The sequence below is a fragment of the Neophocaena asiaeorientalis genome, unplaced genomic scaffold (assembly GCF_003031525.2).
Source record: "Neophocaena asiaeorientalis asiaeorientalis breed wild unplaced genomic scaffold, Neophocaena_asiaeorientalis_V1.1 scaffold216, whole genome shotgun sequence".
NCBI lineage: Eukaryota > Metazoa > Chordata > Mammalia > Artiodactyla > Phocoenidae > Neophocaena > Neophocaena asiaeorientalis.
The window spans coordinates 245,912-264,412 of NW_020175825.1; the positions used below are offsets into that span (position 1 = coordinate 245,912).

At 41.7% G+C, this 18,501-nt stretch overlaps 1 pseudogene; it reads right to left on the reverse strand.

The window, feature by feature from the left end:
• Window positions 1-15,080: 15,080 nt before the first annotated feature.
• On the reverse strand, window positions 15,081-17,322 carry LOC112391333 (ATM interactor pseudogene; annotated as a pseudogene).
• Window positions 17,323-18,501: the final 1,179 nt, after the last annotated feature.

Here is an 18,501-nt window from a genome sequence, read left to right on the forward strand (position 1 = left end):
ATGTTCTTTCCTCAAGAAATGGCTCCTGGAGGAGCTTCAAAATGGCAGAAGAATAAAACGTGGAGATCACCTTCCTCCCCACAAATACATCAGAAATACATCTACATGTGGAACAACGCCTACCAAACACCTACTGAACGCTGGCAGAAGACCTCAGACCTCCCAAAAGTCAAGAAACTCCCCATGTACCTTGGTAGGGCAAAAGAAAAAAGAAAAAACAGAGACAAAAGAATAGGGACAGGACCTGCACCAGTGGGAGGGAGCTGTGAATTCTCCAGACCCAAGAGGTTTATAAACAAAGAATTAGTGGCTTTCCTTTGTGGAAATTGTGTGTGGAGAAAGTGTATTAAAACAGTGTGCCTATTAGCATCAAATTATATGAACCTGCTTCATTATATTTGCCACAAACTGGCTCAAGAACAGAATACAGGGATGATTAGAGATAGGTTTCAAACGCTAGCTTATGTTCTTTCCTCAAGAAATGGCTCCTGGAGGAGCTTCAAAATGGCAGAAGAACAAAACGTGGAGATCACCTTCCTCCCCACAAATACATCAGAAATACATCTACATGTGGAACAACGCCTACCAAACACCTACTGAACGCTGGCAGAAGACCTCAGACCTCCCAAAAGTCAAGAAACTCCCCATGTACCTTGGTAGGGCAAAAGAAAAAAGAAAAAACAGAGACAAAAGAATAGGGACAGGACCTGCACCAGTGGGAGGGAGCTGTGAATGAGGAAAGGTTTCCACACACTACGAAGCCCCTTCGCAAGCGGAGGGGAGAAGCTTTGGCGCCGCAGAGCAACAGGGGTGCGGAGGGCAAAGCGGAGAGATTCCCGCACAGAGGATCAGTGCCAACCGGCACTCACCAGCCCGAGAGGCTCGTCTGTTCACCCGCCAGGACGGGCGGGGGTTGGGAGCTGAGGCTTGGGCTTCGGTCGGAGCGCAGGGAGAGGACTGGGGTTGGCGGCGTGAACACAGCTTGAAGGGGATAGTGAGCCACAGCTAGCCGCGAGGGAGTCCAGGAAAAGGTACTGTGAACAAAGAAGAGAAAGGGAAATTCTCAGCAGCCTCAGGAGCAGCGGATTAAATCTTCACAGTCTACTTGATATACCCTGCTTCTGTGGAATACCTGAATAGACAACGAATCATCCCAAATTGAGGCAGTGGACGTTGGGAGCAACGATAAATATATATTTTTTCCCTTTCTCTCTTTTTCTGCGTGGATGACAGAGTCTTGGTGCTCTGACTGGGCATCAGGTCTGTGCTTCTGAGGTGGGAGGGACAAGTTCAGGACACTGGTCCACCAGAGACCTCCCAGCTCAATGTAATATCAAACAGCAAAAATCTCCCAGAGATCTCCATCTCAATGCCAAGACCCAGCTCCACTCAACGACCAGCAAGCTACAGTGCTGGACACCCAATGCCAAACAACTAGCAAGACAGGAACACAACCCCACCCATTAGCAGAGAGGCTGCCTAAAATCATAATAAGTCCACAGACACCCCAAAACACACCAACAGACGTGAACTTGCCCACCAGAAAGAGAAGATCCAGCCGTATCCACCAGAACACAGGCACTAGTCCCCTCCACCAGGAAGCCTACACAACCCACTGAACCAACTTTAGCCACTGGGGACAGACACCAAAAACAACGGGAACTATGAACCTGCAGTCTGCAAAAAGGAGATCCCAAACACAGTAAGATAAGCAAAATGAGAAGACAGAAAAACAGCAGTTGAAGGAGCAAGATAAAAATCCACCAGACCTAACAAATGAAGCGGAAATAGGCAGTTTACCTGAAAAAGAATTCAGAGTAATGATAGTAAAGATGATCCAAAATATTGGAAATAGAATAGACAAAATACAAGAAACATTTAACAAGGACCTAGAAGAACTAAAGAAACTCTACCCAGCAAGGATCTCATTCAGATTTGATGGAGAAATTAAAACCTTTACAGACAAGCAAAAGCTGCGAGAGTTCAGCACCACAAAACCAGCTTTACAACAAATACTAAAGGAACTTCTCTAGGCAAGAAACACCAGAGAAGGAAAAGACCTATAATAACAAACCCAAAACAATTAAGAAAATGGGAATAGGAACATACATATCGATAATTACCTTAAATGTAAATGGACTAAATGCTCCCACCAAAAGACACAGACTGGCTGAATGGATACAAAAACAAGACCCTTATATATGCTGTCTACAAGAGAACCACTTCAGACCTAGAGACACATACAGACTGAAAGTAAGGGGAAGGAAAAAGATATTCTATGCAAATGGAAACCAAAAGAAAGCTGGAGCAGCAATTCTCATATCAGACAAAGTACACTTTAAAATAAAGACTATTAGAAGAGACAAAGAAGGACACTACATAATGATCAAGGGATCAATCCAAGAAGAATATATAACAATTGTAAATATTTATGCACCCGACATAGGAGCACCTCAATACATCAGGCAAATACTAAGCCATAAAAGGGGAAATCAACAGTAACACATTCATAGTAGGGGACTTTAACACCCCACTTTCACCAATGGAAAGATCATCCAAAATGAAAATAAATAAGGAAACACAAGCCTTAAATGATACATTAGGTCTTCCCTGGTGGCGTAGTGGTTGAGAAACTGCCTGCTAATGCAGGGGACACGAGTTCAAGTCCTGGTCTGGGAGGATCCCACATGCCGCGGAGCAACTAATCCCATGAGCCACAACTACTGAGTCTGCGCGTCTGGAGCCTGTGCTCCGCAACAAGAGAGGCCACGATAGTGAGAGGCCCACACACCGTGATGAAGTGTGGCCCCCGCTTGCCACAACTAGAGAAAGCCCTCACACAGAAATGAACACCCAACACAGCCAAAAATAAATAAATAAATTTTTAAAAATAAGTAACTGTTTAAAAAAATAAATAAAAATAAATGATATATTAAACACGATGGACTTAATTGATATTTATAGGACATTCCATCCAAAAACAACAGAATGCACATTTTTCTCTAGTGCTCATGGAACATTCTCCAGGCTAGATCATATCTTGGGTCACAAATCAAGCCTTGGTAAATTTAAGAAAATTGAAATTGTATCAAGTATCTTTTCCGACCACAACGCTATGAGACTAGATATCAATTACAGGAAAAGATCTGTAAGAAATACAAACACATGGAGGCTAAACAATACACTACTTAATAACGAAGTGATCACTGAAGAAATCAAATAGGAAATCAAACAATACCTAGAAACGAATGATAATGGAGACATGATGACCCAAAAGCTATGGGATGCAGCAAAAGCAGTTCTAAGAGGGAAGTTTATAGCAATACAATCTTATCTTAAGAAACAGGAAACGTCTCGAATAAAAAAGTGGTGCTGGGAAGACTGGATAGCTACATATTAAAGAATGAAATTAGAACACTCCCTAACACCATACACAAAAGTAAACTCAAAATGGATTAAAGACCTAAAGTAAGGCCAGACGCTATCAAACTCTTGGAGGAAAACATAGGCAGAACACTCTATGACATAAATCACAACAAGATCCTTTTTGACCCACCTCCTAGAGAAATGGAAATAAAAACAAAAATAAATGAGACCTAATGAAACTTCAAAGCTTTTGCATAGCAAAGGAAACCATAAACAAGAAGAAAAGACAACCCTCAGAGTGGGAGAAAATATTTGCAAATGAAGCAACTGACAAAGGACTAATCTCCAAATTTTACAAGCAGCCCATGCAGCTCAATATCAAAAAAAACGAACAACACAATCCAAAAATGGGCAGAAGACCTAAATAGACATTTCTCGAAAGAAGATATACAGATTGCCAAAAAACACAAGAAAGAATGTTCAACATTATTAATCATTAGAGAAATGCAAATCAAAACTACAATGAGATTTCACCTCACACAAGTCAGAATGGCCATCATCAAAAAATCTAGAAACAACAAATGCTGGAGAGGGTGTGGAAAAAAGGGAACCCTCTTGCACTGCTGGTGGGAAGGTAAATTGATACAACCACTATGGAGAACAGTATGGAGGTTTCTTAAAAAACTAAAAATAGTACTACCCTACAACCGAGCAATCCCACCACTGGGCATATACCCTGAGAAAACCATAATTCAAAGAGAGTCATGTACCACAATGTTCATTGCAGCTCTATTTACAATTGCCAGGACATGGAAGCAACCTAAGTGTCCATCAACAGATGAGTGGATAAAGATGTGGCACATATATAGAATGGAATATTACTCAGCCATAAAAGAAACGAAATTGAGTTATTTGTAGTGAGGTGGATGGTCATAGAGTCTGTCATACAAAGTGAAGTAGGTGAGAAAGAGAAAAACAAATATTGTATGCTAACACATATATATGGAATCTAAAAAAAAAAGGTTCTGAAGAGCCTAGGTGCAGGACAGGAATAAATACGTAGACGTAGAGAATGGACTTGAGGATACTGGGAGGGGGAAGGGTAAGCTGGGATAAAGTGAGGGCGTGGCATGGACTTGTATACACTACCAAATGTAAAACTGATAGCTAGTGGGAAGCAGCCACATAGCACAGGGAGATCAGCTGGGTACTTTGTGACCACTTAGAGGGGTGTGATAGGGAGTGTGGGAGGGAGGGAGATGCAAAAGGGAACACATATAGGGATATATGTATATGTATAGCTGATTCACTTTGTTATACAGCAGAAACTAACACACCATTGTAAAGCAATTATACTCCCATAAAGATGTTAAAAAAAAGAAGTGGCTCCTTGATATATATATATAAAATTGAATCACTTTGCAGTATAGTTTAAACTTACACAACATTGTAAGTTAACTATACTTCAAATAAAGAAATAAATAAGAAACTGTATTAAAATTTTAAAAGAAAACAAAAGGAAGGAAGGAAGGAAGGAAGGAGGAAGGAGGGAGGAGGGTGGGAGGGAGGAGGAAGAAAGGAAGGAAAGGAAAGAAAGAAAGAAAGAAAGAAAGAAAGAAAGAAAGAAAGAAAGAAAGAAAGAAAGAAAAAGAAAAAGAAAGAAAAAGAGAAGGAAAGAAAGAAAAGGGAAGAAGGGAAGAAAGAAAGAAAGAAATGGCTCCTTGGTTTAGTGAGATGAATGGGCTGCCCAGCTGCTAACATATATGAGAGGGGTTTGGTATAAGGTAGGATGGTATTTGCAACACAAAGCTGATTCCATATTGCCTGAGAAACTAGGGGCAACAATTATTCACAAGTATGGTTTATGTATCTGGTACTGTGGTAGGCTCTGAGAATACAACATTGAATAAGACAAATCCCTGTCCTCACAGAGCTTAAAGCCTAGTGTGGTGGTTCTGAATTGGCTCCACATTATAATTATCTGGGACACTTTTTCAAATTACCAGTGTCTAGGCCTTACTCAAACCAGTTAAAACCAAAATCTATAGGGGCAGGACCCAGGAATCTGTATTTTCTTTTTGTTTTAGGTTCTCAGTTTGACTGTAAAATACAACCAGAATAGAAGACCAATGTTTAATGGGAAAGAAAAAGGAGTTAAAAAGGTCATTACAGTACAAAGGAGTAAGTGCCATGTTTGGAGTAACAGACAAAAGCCTCCAATGCAGGTTTCACCAGTCAGAGAAGTTTTCCCTGTTGAGTGCTGCAGTACAGTGTTAAACATCTAAAGCAGGAGAAGGACAATAAGACAGAGGAAGCAGAATGTGTAAAAGCCCCAGAGGAAATGAGCACAGGGCTATAAAGCAGCACTACCCAAACTTGAATACTCATGAGCATCACCTAGTGATCTTGCTGCAATGCTGATTCTAATGCAGGAAATCTGCAGGAGGCTGAGATTCCACATTTCCAATAGGATCCTAGGGGATCCATTGCTGCTGATCCAGAGCAAGAGTATGATTGGAGAATAGATGTGAGAAGCAGGCATGGCCAAGATGAGCTGGAAAGGTCAACAAGGCCTAGATCCCAAAAGCCCCTGCTAAGGAGTTTGGACTTGATGCTAGACTTTATCATGAGGGCAATAGGGAGCCACTGAAGGATCTTTAGCCAAAGAGTGGTAGAATTAGGTTTGCATTTTATTTTTTTTAATAAATTTATTGATTGATTGATTTTTGGCTACATTGGGTCTTCGTTGCTGCACAAGGGCTTTTCTCTAGTTGCAGTGAGCGGGAGCTACTCTTTGTTGAGGTGCGTGGGCTTCTCACTGTGGTGGCTTCTCGTTGCGCAGCACGGGCTCTAGGTACACGGGCTTCAGTAGTTGTGGCATGTGGGCTCAGTAGTTGTGGCACGCAGGCTCTAGAACGCAGGCTCAGTAGTTGTGGTGCACGGGCATAGTTGCTCCGTGGCATGTGGGATCTTCCCTGACCAGGGCTCGAACCCATGTCCCCTGCATTGGCAGGCGGATTCTTAACCACTACGGCACCAGGAAGTCCCTAGATTTTCATTTTAGAAAGACCAATCTGACAAGTCAAACTAGATGTGTGTGATCAAATGGGACAAAGTTGCAGTAATCCGGGTAACAGATGATGGGGCCTGAACAAAGAAAGTAGAAGAGGGGAATGGAGAAAAGCGGAAAGTCTTGTCCTATAAATTCTGTTGGTTGAGGGTTCAAGGGAGAGGGGGAAATTGAGGAGACTTGTATCAGTTAGTGTTCTTGAATGCGAACAGTAGATTTCATTCTGGCTGGTTTAACCCAAAACTGGTTTATAAGAGGATATTAAATAGTTCACAAAATTATTGGGATGTCTGGAGAAACGTTCAAGCCTAAGCTTCCAGGGACAGTGCCTGACGCCTGACGCAGGCCATAAAACTATCCAGGTCAGGAATCTGTCTATATCAGTCAATGGTACCAATTACTGCTGCTGCTGTCATTGGGCCCCAAATACGAGCAACTTAGTTTTACTGCAACTGCTACTGCCACCAATGCCACTTCTGCATCCGATCTTGAACCTCCTGTGCCTGAAAGCCCTACCAACTCCAAAGTCAGGAAAATGGAGGTCCCATGCAGAGCCTGTTTATTCGCATTGCTCACTTCCCAGCTTAATCTTGCATTCAGCTATCTAATTGGCATGCCTGCACCCTAGCTGCAAAGGAGGATAGGGAGCTGCATTCCGATTTCTACATGGAAGGGAAAAGGATACTCAGAATGTGGGAATCTCCCCAAATAGAAATGTTATTCAAAAGATGACGAGGTCCATTCACTTTAACCTAAAAAAGCTTTCCGGAGTGATTAGCTTCAGAAAGAGAAGCAAAACTGCATTGTGCTGAGACGTGACAGGGAGGCGAGAATCCAGAGGCTTTAAGAGTAGCAACTCTCTTAAACTTAGAAAATTAAGGCGTTATTCCCCCTCCTTCTTCTTCCCACAGAAAGGAACTCTCACACATTCCACCAATTAGAGATGAATTTGTGTGAAGGGAGTGCTATTAAAATGCAAATATACCTTTTAAGAAGGTTATGTTTCATTCACAAGTTAATGGGAATTACTTTAATCAGCTTCACGCCAGCAGAGCGCAACTAAACACAGTACTTAGAATATTAGATTTTTGATTGTGGCCTAGAGGAAGGGAATCTTCTGAGTTGTAGGTCAAGCCTGGAGCAAATTTTGGAGATGCTAAAGGCAGCATAATACATATAGGGAATTGCTATAAAAGAGAAAGGAGACGGAGAGCTATTCCGAAGAGAGAGTTGGTGACTAAAAAAAATTTTGCCCAAAAAAAAAAAAATTGCCTAGATGTGGTATGGCCCTGAAAATCCGGTTTATGCCAAATTGTTTAAACTGCAGACCATATCTTCCCTGCAGTTAAGCCCAGTCACCCCAGTTTAGTTCAGGCTTTCCAGCAGGTGACTCCCCTTCCAAGTCCTGTCCTTCTTTTACTGGTGAAACCCAGCAGGACCCTGCAAGGTCCTCCCAGATACAAAATCCCCTCAGCACCCGCACCCCTATTTCTTTTTTTGTAGAAAAAATTTTAGTCTCCTAGGCTTTCCCTGAGTTCCAAAGAGCAGATTCAAACAGTTACTAATTAGGGAAGTGAGTGAATGCAGGAAAGTAGTCAAGAAACAATGGTTCAGCCACATAACAGAGTCCTAGTTACTCCTCAAGGGATATGTATAAGAATCCGATGCATATCTTTGAGTTGTCCTGCAGGAACTAAGACTCTCACCCACATGGAGGATGGTGACTATATGCTGAGACTGCAGACTGGTTAGAACAAGAAGATTGATGATTGAGATTCCTGGAGCACCACCCTATCACCTCACCACCAACCAATCAGTAGAAAGTCACACACCCTGTAGCCTCTCCCTCCCCCTCCCCCCCCCAGTGTTGCCTTTAAAAACTCTTCCCTGAAAACCATCCAGCAGTTTTGGGGGGTTTTAGCATGAGCTTCCTGTTCTCCTTGCTTGGCTTTGAAATAAATCTTTCTCTGCTCCACACTCTGAAGTTTCCATTTGTTTGGTCTCACTGTGCATCAGGCACATGGACTTGGGTTCATTCAACAACATTGGGAGGGAAAGAACACAATGGTGGAAAGAGAAATCGTTTTCTAATTAAATTGTTTTCCTTGTCTCTCCCCTAAATTCTGAGCCCCCTGAGAATAAGAACAGCATCTTATTCCTCATATATTTCCAACACCTAGCTTGGTGTCTGGCATGATAAATAAACGTTAATAAACAATTGGATAAATATGTGAATGCAGTTATTAATTAATTCTGAAGTTGGAATTTTCTCTATTTGTGGGGATCTTTGGATTGTCCTTCCTCACGCATGCTGAGAATCTACAGTATTTCTTTTGCTTCACTTGCCAAAAGGAGCAAACAATCAGGGAGCTGCCATCTGATAAATACTGCTTTCCCTTTTTTATCTCAAGCAAATGCAACTGAAGAATTAGATGTATATGAACAATTCATTATTGAAATTCTATTATTTATTTACTTCCTGCTGGAGTCAGTATGAGCTTTACTTAGTTACAACACTCAAAGACAATAAAAATCGTTCATTATTTTTTCTGTATCAAGTCAAATCTGATTCCAATTTTCTTCCCCCACAGTACAAAGAGAGCTCTAAGGGCTTAGGGCCATAGTGGCTCCCTCTAACGTGCTTCTTAGTTAAGTCTGCAAGAGCCCTTGAAGGCAGTGGCTCCATCCCTTTGTGAAATAAAATTTATATTTTATGACAAGATAATAAAAATTTAAACATAAAAATTTTTCTTTGCGGGCTTCCCTGGTGGCACAGTGGTTGAGAGTCCGCCTGCCGATGCAGGGAACATGGGTTCGTGCCCCGGCCCAGGGAGATCCCACATGCCGCGGAGCAGCTGGGCCCGTGAGCCATTGCCGCTGAGCCTGCGCGTCCGGAGCCTGTGCTCCGCAACGGGAGAGGCCACAACAGTGAGAGGCCTGCGTACCGAAAAAAAAAAAAAAATTTCTTTGCCCTTTGACCTCCTCTCTCCTCTGCTACTGTCCATTGTGTATCTGCATTATGCATCAACCAAACCTCCCCCACCTGCAGAAATACCTGCTCAACCGTAAAAAGCAACACTCTCCTAGCATCAACAAGACAACTCCTTAAAAGGTGACATTCTTTCTCCATCTTGTAAGGGGCCACTAGATGATGCTTAGATCTGGATTGTATAAACTGTCAATAATGCATCATTTAATGTACAGCTTTCTGTTTCGAAAATCTTATATAACTGTGCCTTGACTTCTAATGGGTGGAACAGTTCTCAGAGCTTTCTGAGATGCTCTTCCTGGATTACAATCCTTGAATTTGGCTCAAATAAAATTTTCAATTTCTGTCTTAGATCGACTGATGAATTTTTCGTAGACACCTTCCTGCCATGCAAGCTGAACTGCATAGGAGACATTTTCACCAAGGCTAGGATTGCAGCAACCATTCTCCTCTGATGTCTTGCCATATTCCCAATGGCTGGAAAAAAAGGTGGGGAGGGGTCAAGGACCTTGACTCATCTTACACTGATAACTCACTAAGTCAAACTTCACCTCTGTAAACTCTTGGAGAAATTAAATAGTTCCGCTAAAAATGTTAACAGCACAGCTATGTCTCTCTGTCTTCTCAGCTGTTACCTTCCCACAAAAAGATGACAAAAGAGACCTCAACGTGGCCTTCACAACCTCTTCAGTCAGTGTGCCAGATATCTTTTGCTGGCCTTCCTGATCTACACTCAAGCATTCTCCACCCTGCTTTCTGCCCTGGAGGCTGGGACATCAACAGGTCCCCAGGCTTCCTAGCTATTAGCTGTTTTTTGCAATGGGGAGCTCTGGCAGGAAATGGAAGGAAGGTAGAAAATGCAGTCAGGTATTTATTTCCCTAGCTCCCTTCCTAAAGGGTCACCTAAATTTGGCTATGCTTCTTAGCAGAAGGTTCATTCCTTCTCTTAAGGGTCTATGTAAGTCTCTACCCCTGGATTCCAGACTCTCTCCCTTTTCTCTCTTCAGGCCAAGGGAATGGTAACATCTCACCTGTTACCATGCCCAAGGGAACGGTAACATCTCAGCTGTTACTACACTACCCACTGTGGTGCCCCTACACCCACACCTTTGTAAATAGTGCCTTTGTCAATAAAACTTTCCCAGGTTATCCTATTTAGAGTGTGTTATTTGCTGATAGGACCCTGACTGATACAGTCAGTGTGATAAAATAACTTATTTTTTCTCTGACTATAAATAATCTTCAATATCTTCTTTTCCAAATAATGTATTTGTTTATGGCACTTATCCATGGATTTCAAAGAACTATATAAAAATAATTCCCACATTTCTTGGTAGAACGATATGAGAATAATTTTTTAAAAAGAATAAAATCACAATTCTCATACAAACATAAAATCAACATGTGTCAAAGATTTTTATTTCATTCATACTTAACTCAGCAAGGAAGAAACCAGTAATATATTACAGCCAGTTCAAAAAAGAACTCAAATCTCCTCAAATAAAGAATTCCAAATAATTTATGCAGATACTCCCTAGCCAAGGAGGTAGATCGTAACTCCCTACCCCTTGAGTATGGGCTGTGTTTAGTGATCTGCTCCCAGAGACTAAATCATGGAAGTGGGTCTGTGTGTAAGTTTACAGTGGAGAAACTTGGCAAACACACTACCCTAGTCAGGTAATTAAGGTCAACATCACCATCAATAAGACCTGTGGACAGAATGTAGCATTGATATGATGTAATCAGAAGGTCACTTCATCTCTATGGTCATCCTCAAAAACCCATAACCCTGCTCTAATCATGAGAAAAACATCAAATCCCAATAGAGGGGCATCCTACAATATACCTGACCAGTACTACCCAAAACTGTCAAGGTCATCGAAAACAAGGAAAGTGTGAGAAACTGTCATGAACTAAGGAATCTTGTCAGCTAAATGTAATGTGGTATCCTGGATGGGATACAGAAAAAGGATTTAGAGAAAACCTAATAAATCTGAATAAAGTATGGAGTTTAATTAATATACCAGTGCTGGTTTCTTAGTTGTGACAAACATACCATAATAATTTGAGATGTTAATAACAGAAGAAACTGGGTGAGGGGTATATGGGAACTCTCTGGTATCTTTGCAACTTTTCTGTAAATCTACATCTATGCTAAAACTTAAAGTTTATTAGAGAGAGAGAGAGAGAACTACTCAAGGTGCTATATACTTTTAGTCAGGTAAGGAATGCTGAAATGAATTTACAAATGGATGCAAAATTGGCAAAACCGGTCAATACCCACAGAGTAATAATCAAATTTTACATTTTTATAGACAGTATCAGTGTCCAAAGAGTTAGCTTCTATCTCTACAGAGTTGTAAGATAGTCTAGTCAAAGACAAACCCTGTATAGCCCTATAGGACCAGGTAAATCCCAGAGGTTCCAGCATTCTGTTAAAAAGATATCTAGAAATCTCTTTTGCCCATTTCAAAATCTTTCACAATTTTTTTCTACAAAGGATGCAGGTGTCAAAATTATTTTAAAAAGCCCTTACAACAGGCTGGCCTGACTTGACAAAACAGCTAACAGAAGTATACAAATATTCAGAAGGTTATGCAATGCTTTGCCAAGTTATCACAACATTATGAACTGAAAAATAACCCAAACATCAACATAATTTATCAGCCTGCCTTGGGGAAACCCTACAGATTGCCAAAGATATGCATCATTGCCTTACAGTTAAAAGCACTTGCTTTGTTATGTTACCTAGGCAACACACCAGCAAATGGTACAGTAATAAAATAAGAATTTTAAAAAGCAAGTTGAACAAAAGAACAGTCAATATCAAGTTCCAAACTCAATTCCATTTCCTACCTGGTTGTACAAGCTATTTGTGTTAAGAAGGGACTCAGCTCTTAGGTGGGAACTATCATTTTCCCTGGCCTCATATTTTTGTATTGGAGGGGCTTCAACAGCCCATGATTGATTAAGCCCATGATTAACCCCATGGCATCAGTTTCTGCCTATGTAAGAAGAGGCTCCATGACAAAATATCAAATATATGATTATGGTTGGAGCATTTGCCCTTGGAGTTTTTATTTGACTCTTATTTAAATATGTATGTTTCCTTTTTCCTCACAGTTTTAGTGCACGTGCCAAGTGTCTTTTTTTTGTTTTTGGCCACACCTTCCAGCATGTGGAACTTCCCTGACCAAAGATCGAACCCACGCCCCTTGCAGTGGTAGGTGGAGTCTTAACCACTGGACCACTAGGGAAGCCCCAAGTGTCTTTTTTTTTTTTTTTTAGAATTCTCACTCCTCTTCAATCGCTGAGTTTCAGCTCTTACAAATAACCTTAGAACAATTCAGGTAGCTAAGGTTCTTGGGGGGAAACAGTTCTTACTTGTACATGAAGAACTACTGCATCCTCAATTTTCTGTAAATAACTCAATTGGCTGGATTAACATTGTCACAGAAACACAAAAATTTTTTAAAGCCATAGATCACTGCGTATATATTTACAAAAGGCATAATCAAACATGCATTTCTCCTTACTAGGAGAACTTAAATAGATGTTTGAACATTAAGGCAGTGATGACTCTAAAACATAATGAAATTCTAAGTTAAGGCTTTATGTTTGTTTTGCCATATTCATAGGCAGCTGTGACCAAAGCAAACTTTTATCTACTAGGTTGAGTTCATCTGCCTAGGATATATTATTTATCCACTACCAACAATTCTTCTACGGGATAGCAATTAGTAGCAAACCACTGATTTATTATACTTTAATGAATTATTAGTCTCCCCCTTAGGTTTTATTTTGAGGATTTAGCCTTCAGCAGCGTAAGCATGTGCCACAGAAGGAACAGAGTATTTTTCTGGGTAAACTTAGAGAAATTTACAGACTGCACTGATTCTTACTTGCTTGAAATTTGGCCAGCAATCAAGAACTCAGGATCTCCTAAATACAGAAAACCTCAAAAGCATACTTGACCACAGACCCATCTCAAAACATAGATATTCTTGAATACTGAAGCAATCAGTCATCACCTTACTTCGTTTGAAGACTGGTATTATCCTCTCTAAACAAAGCAACAAAATGCAGAACACCATATCTTAGATGGATCTATTCTATAATTGTTATCCTCAAGGCACAGTTACTATCCTTGGTGGACCAATGTGTTTCCTCATTCAAGGAAAAAATGAGAGGTGGATGAAAAGAAGATTCACTTTAAAATAGTTGTTTATTGCACTCTTGCCCTATCAAGCTTATGCATAGTATTGAAATTTAGTGGGGAATTTCATTTTCTCCTTACTTTATTTTTTTTAACAATTAGAGTGACAAAACTTGGACTCAGCTGGTGGGTGCTCTTTGAGGAGCAGCTCTGGAGCACCGCCCTGGCCTTTTGTAGGGAGTAGGGGGGACGCTCATAGGACACACTCCAGTATGAGCTAATAGGCATGATTCCACAGCCCAGCGTTTCCATAGTTGGGGCGACTTACTGTCACTTAGACTGAAACGATCGCTATTCACACTAAGTGCTTGCTGCTACTTCTTTAAGCAAGAATTTTACAGAAACATGTCTTATGAGGAAAGTACTATACACTTAAACGCTGGTATCAGTAAGAGTTCACGTAGAGGAGGGATGGCATTGACCATATGAAAATTGTCTCAAAAGCTAAAGACAGGGGCTTCCCTGGTGGCGCAGTGGTTGAGAGTCCGCCTGCCGATGCAGGGGACACGGGTTCTTGCCCCGGTCCGGGAGGATCCCACATGCCACGGAGCGGCTGGGACCGTTAGCCATGGCCACTGAGCCTGCGCATCCGGAGCCTGCTCTCCGCAACGGGAGAGGCCACAACAGTGAGAGGCCCACGTACTGCAAAAAAAAAAAAAAAACTAAAGACAGCTGTAGTTTTCCTTTGTGTCTTCAAATAAGGAAAGAGTAAGATGTCAAAGCAGATGAAGCTGATGGTGTTTAAATCTGATGGTGCAGCATCAGACTTCTTTAGACATTATTAGGAAACAGGAATTTCTAACAAGCACTGGCAAAAGTATTTTAGGTGCAATTTAAGTAAGTCATATGTCAACTAAAATGTTTCAAAAATTTGAAAAGTTTGTACACTAGTCCTGGTGAGCTTGATTCAGCTAAATGGCTAGATGAGTTTTTTTTTTTTTTACGTTGTGCTGGGTCTTAGTTGCTGCACTTGGGGATTTTCTTTGTGGCACATGGGATCTTTATTGTGGCACGTGGGATGTTTTAGTTGCAGCATGCATGTAGGGTCTAGTTCCCTGACCAGGGATCGAACCCAGGTCCCCTGCATTGGGAGCACTGCATCTTACCCACTGGACCACCAGGGAAGTCCCCCCCTAGATGGGTTTTAAAGGTGTGAAATACATTTTTTTTTTTAAAGAAGGGACGTCTACACTGAAAGGGCAAATGTAGGCAACACAAAAAACAATCACTTTTTAAGATCAACATCTTACACTTTATAATACACTCATACATTTTTACACAAATTTCATGCTTATAAGTGCAAAAGGCAAAGAACCTCAAAGAATCGAAGTAACTGTATCATCAACTACATTCAATAGAGTTAATACTGTTGTCCCCATTCTCCATCTTCTAAATCCAGAAGGGAACTGTAAATGCCATCCCCCATGTGAACTCCACTTTCAGAAGTTGGAGACTGGGTGTAGTTCTGCACACAACTGGGTTCCAACAGACCTGAATTGAGTTTCCATTGTGTTCCAGGCCAAATCCACCAGAAGAAAGTCATCCATTGCTGTCTGAGTTTTATTGCTGTTGAAGAATAAGCGCCCTAAAGTTTCAAAGCCAGAGTTCATGGTGTTTCTGCACTGCTTAACTGAACTTTGCTTTCTAGAGCAGGTAGGTGTTTAGCAGCGGAGATTCTTTCAGTTTGGGTCTCTGTGTCAGATGAATCAATACTCATGGAAAAGCTGGAGTGTTTCAGAATACTTCCCAGAGGCAGATGAGGGCTACGTCTAAAAAGAAGTTCAAGTCCCTCTGTGTCTGCATGTCAAACATTTCAAGGCCTAAGAAGTTAGAACTTCCTCTACAACTGTAGGACTGGGCAGAGGTGTCTGCAAGTAAGAAGTCAGTTTGGGTCTCTATGTCTAGCGATTCCAAGACTGGCTCAGTGGTTATGGGGCTAAGTTCACTCTTTTCAGTTTGAGTCTGGATGTTTGAGGCCGAAAAGAACTCTACAATATCAAAATCAACTGCAGGATTCTGGGTTGGGCCAGATGGGAGCTGGGTGTCAGGTCCATTACTTGTGTCAGACGAAGACTACAATTGTCCAGTGTCTGACCAGGCAGATTACTTGACAAGATGTTTTCCAGATCACTTAATAAATCCCTGGTTCAGGTCCGATTATCTGTCATGTTCTGTGAAGAAAGTGTACTATTCTGTGTGCTGAATGAAGTTCATGATTGGTTCAGATTTCTCAATATCTTGATTTAAAGTTTTAGGGTGGTTCTGAGGTAACAAACCATGAGTTACAGTCTCTGCTACTAAGCTGCTGCTTATAATTTGTCTGTAGAAACATCATATGATGAATGAACACTCTCAAAAATGTCTCCACACATTACAGCTTGGTCTATCTGTACTCGATCATCTGTTGGACTTCGCATTCCACTGGTCTGAGTTTCTCTCAAAAGAGATCCCACTTGACGGGAAACAGGGATCTATAAATACATCAGTCTGAGCAGCTATAGATGAGATTACCTTAGAACTGGGCAAAAACTTTGAGTATGAACACTAATGGGAAGGGAAACTTGAGAACCAAATGTCAAATCAGTTTACGAACAAGGTGATACAGAGGAATCAGGGCTAGCCCACTGTGCAGAGAGTAAAAAGTGTTGTGTGGTGTAAGACAGGTCTGCCTGTGCATTGATTGAAGAAATGCTATTTTCTTGACATGTGTTCCCTAGTTCTTGTAAAGAGTTAGATGGACTTTTACCCAAGTTCACTTGAACACCTGTACTAATTGGCTCAACAGCAACGGGATTTACAATTTTTGAAAGACGGAGGCTCTCCTTGAGAGAGCAAGCCTCTGAATCTAGGCCGAGGATCAGGGTTCCTATGGACAAGGGCAGTAAGTGCACAGAACTGGGGGGACAGAGTCCTGATGATCGACACCCAACACTACAGGCTGGGTTAAGGAGTCTGCTGTAGGCACAAAGACAGGCACTTCAGGATTTGGTAAAAGGAGCTTCTGAGGATACCTTGGACATGTTGAAAGAGTCTGCTTTCTGGCATTAGAGCTGCAAGAGTCTTCAAAAGAAGCCATTAGCTTTATTTCTGAAGTTTCTAGCTCTTGAGCATCTGGTGTTGGGGTTGATTGGTTGCTCAGTGATTCACTGGTCTTACTGGACAACTTCTGGTTGTGCAGGTACTTTTCCATTTTCCTTTTCTTACTAGATGGATCCCTGTGTTCTGCAGGGATCGCACGGCCAGTTCGGTAGATGTGGGACTGTAAATGCAGTCCTTCTGGCATAGGGACAGCCACATGTGCACTGGAAGGTATTGCCACAATCCTCTGGATGTCTTTTCAAGTCCTACTCAGTGCCATACGAATTGCTGCACTTAACTATGTTTGTGCTGCTTTTCCGCATGCATTTTCATAAAGTGCTGTTTTCTGAGAGAAAATTGAGAACTTGGTCTGTCAGGGCCTCTCGGGCAACCTTCAATCGGACAAGAGCAGAACCTCAGGACAGTTTTCAAATCTCTTCCTATTGTTGGATTCTCTATGCCATCCTGCTGGTGGTGGCTCTTGACCAGGTGCGTGTTGAGCACCGGGCTGTTGGGCAGGATCTTGCCGCCACTGCGCGCCGGGCACAGGCTGTTGGTCCACACGGCCCGGGACAGCTCGCTCACCCACGGAGGGATGAGCTTCCCGGCCAGCTGCCTATCAGCGGCCTTGGGGGAAGGGGACCCCATGGGCCCGAGGCGGCGGCAGCTCCCCTCACAGCCTGGGCGCCCCAGGCCAGAGACCCGGGCCCTGCCGCCACCGTCTCAGAGGCCACCAGGTGCGCCATGTGTCTTGAAGCCCAAATTCACCTGGGTCTTTCACACCTGTTTCAGATACCCTGGTAGAAGAGTGACTATCTCTCATAGTAAATTGGTAAAGAGACTTCTGAATATAATCTAGTATACCCTGCTTGCACAAGGGAAAATGTGTTGATCATGCCTTATGTGAGAATTTCCACTCCATGTCACGGCAATATTTCTTACTACAAATGAATAAATTAGTATTCTGGTTCTATCCCAATTCATGTGCAATTTAGTTAGTATGAACTAATTTCTCAGAAACTGATCACCTCCCTAGGCACTGAGGAAAAAACAAACAAACAAAAAACCTCTCTAAGCTTTGAGGTAGGGGGCTAGATTTCTTCCAAGCCTTCCCTGAAATGAAACCTCTATCTCTTCCTGTTGCATATCTACTGATTAACATACCTCCAAGTAAAGCCTCGGGCAAGAGGTTCATTCTAGAGCTAAATCTTACGTAAAGCTCTGCTTAGTCCAAGAAACAGATTTCTTAGTCTATGAAACAGATTACGAAACAGTTCATTTTTCTTTCTTTTCCTCTTTACAATCAGGAAGCTTACTATCAGCTGCAAAGGATCTTTCAGAAGTGGTTCTCTGTTAAAATTTGGGGCAGCCAACTTGAATGAATTAAACAACTTAAAATAACTCTAAATTATTATACCGTCTCAGAGGGCCTAGAATGCTTTCATAACTAATGCACTAGCTGCAGGGTCTCCTTTCAGCACTGTAGCTGTTTGAGAACTATTCTTGCCCAGACAGTGATCTCTTACGTTCCAGTGAATCTTCTTCCTCTAGAGCCAACTTAATGTTGTGCTTTGCCTCTTACATCTAACTTGAAGGAAATTGTACAACATGCTCCACGTCAACATTACATGTGATGAACATAACTGTTTTATAACAAAAATTGAAGTTGTATATCTGTGAAAACTTTGCTACGTTATCATCTCAGCACTCCAGTCAAGAACAACTGTCTTGTCTATTTGTTTTCAATTTTCCACATTCCAACTGACATAATTCCATTTTCTT